Below are 1,857 nucleotides of genomic sequence, written 5' to 3'. Positions count from 1 at the left end.
ACTCCAGACTGGGCAACAAGAGTAAAATTCTGTCTCAAAAAAAAAAAAAAAGAAAAAACAAAAAGAAAAGATGCTCAATTACACCCATCATCATAGAAATTCAAATTAAAAGCATAAGGGGAATATATCAGATTGGCAAAGATCAGAACATTAGCTAACACAGTCTGGCAAGATCGTGGAGCCTCTTTCCAGCCAGCGCTGAGCAATGGGCATCTCTCGGGACAACTGGCACAAGCGCCACAAGACTGGGGACAAGAGAAAGTGCTACCACAGGAAGCAGAAGTATGAGTTGGGGTGTCTGGCTGCCAACACCAAGATTGGCCCCCACTGCATCCACACAGTCCGTGCGCGGGGAGGTAACAAGAAATGTGGTGCCCTGAGGCTGGATATGGGGAATTTCTCCTGGGGTTCAGTGTTATACTCGCAAAACAAGGATCATTGATGTTGTCTACAATGCGTCCAATAACAAGCTGGTCTGTACCAAGACCCTGGTGAAGAACGGCTTCATGCTCACCGACAGCACACCATCCTGCCAGTGATACGAGTCCCACTATGCGCTGCCCCTGGGCTGCAAGAAGGGAGCCAAGCTGACTCCTGAGGAAAAAAACACTTTAAACAAAAAACGATCTAAAAAAATTCAGAAGAAATACAATGAAAGGGAAAAGAACGCCAAAATCAGCAGCCTCCTGGAGGAGACTGCAGGAGAAGTTCCAGCAGGGCAAGCTTCTTGCACACATCACATGAAGGCTGGGACAGTGTGGCCGAGCCCATGGCTATGTGCCAGCGGGCAAGGAGTTGGAGTTCTAGCTCAGGAAAATCAAGGCCCGGAAAGGCAAATAAATCCTCATCCTTTCTGTCTTTGCCCATGGAATAAAGGTGTCTATTGTACTGTGGCAAAAAAAAAAAAAAAATCATGGGGAACGTGCACTCCGAACACTGCTGGTACGAGGCTGACCTTCTCTGACCTCCTTGGAGACAAATTTGGCAAAATAACTTAAATTTTAAAATGCATTGGCCTGATGACGAAGCATTTCCACTTCCAGGTATTGATAGATCTACTCGTATTTTCATGCAAAATGACCTGTGCACAAGAAAATACATTGCAGGCCAGGCGCAGTGGCTCATGCCTGTAGTCCCAGCACTTTGGGAGGCTGAGGCAGGTGGATCATTCAAGGTCAGGAGTTTGAGACCAGCCTGGCCAATGGCGAAACCCATCTCTACTAAAAATACAAAAAAATGAGCCAGGCATGGTGGTGCATGGTGGTGCATGCTGTAATCCTAGCTACTTGGGAGGCTGAGGCACGAGAATCACTTGAACCCAGGAGGTAGAGGTTGCAGTAAGCTGAGATCACGCCACTGCACTCCAGCCTGGGTGACAGAGTGAGACCCTGTCTGTCTCTCTCTCTCTATATATATATATATATACACACACACACACACACACATATATATACACACACACATTGCAGCATTGTTTGTAATAACAGAAGATTGGAAACTAAGTATCTATTAATAGGAGACCAGTTCAATAAATTAGAAAGTACTGTACAGTCACTTAAAGGAGTAAAGAGGCTCTGTGTGGAGTGATATGGAAAATTTCACAGGAACATTGTTAAGTAAAAAGAGGAAGGCAAATGCCAGTGGCTAGCATTTTACAAGTAGGAAGAACGTGCACATATATGTTGGTAAATGAATAGGAGACCCCTGGAAAAACACTCAGTAAACTGGAGACATTGGTTGCCTCTAGAGCAGGGAACTGGGAAGCTGGGGAGCATAGAGGAAAGGAAGTTTCTTTTTCTTTTTCTTTTTCTTCCTTTTTTTTTTTTTTTGAGACAGAGTCTTGCTCTGTCACCCAAG

General features: G+C 45.0%; 1 pseudogene; it reads left to right on the top strand.

The window, feature by feature from the left end:
* The first annotated feature begins 205 nt into the window (after positions 1-205).
* On the top strand, positions 206-840 carry LOC105503377 (annotated as a pseudogene).
* Positions 841-1,857: the final 1,017 nt, after the last annotated feature.

This window comes from Colobus angolensis, unplaced genomic scaffold (genome assembly GCF_000951035.1).
Source record: "Colobus angolensis palliatus isolate OR3802 unplaced genomic scaffold, Cang.pa_1.0 Scaffold85, whole genome shotgun sequence".
NCBI lineage: Eukaryota > Metazoa > Chordata > Mammalia > Primates > Cercopithecidae > Colobus > Colobus angolensis.
The sequence above is the reverse complement of the archived record's forward strand: the minus strand, read 5'-3'. Positions and strand labels throughout refer to the sequence as shown.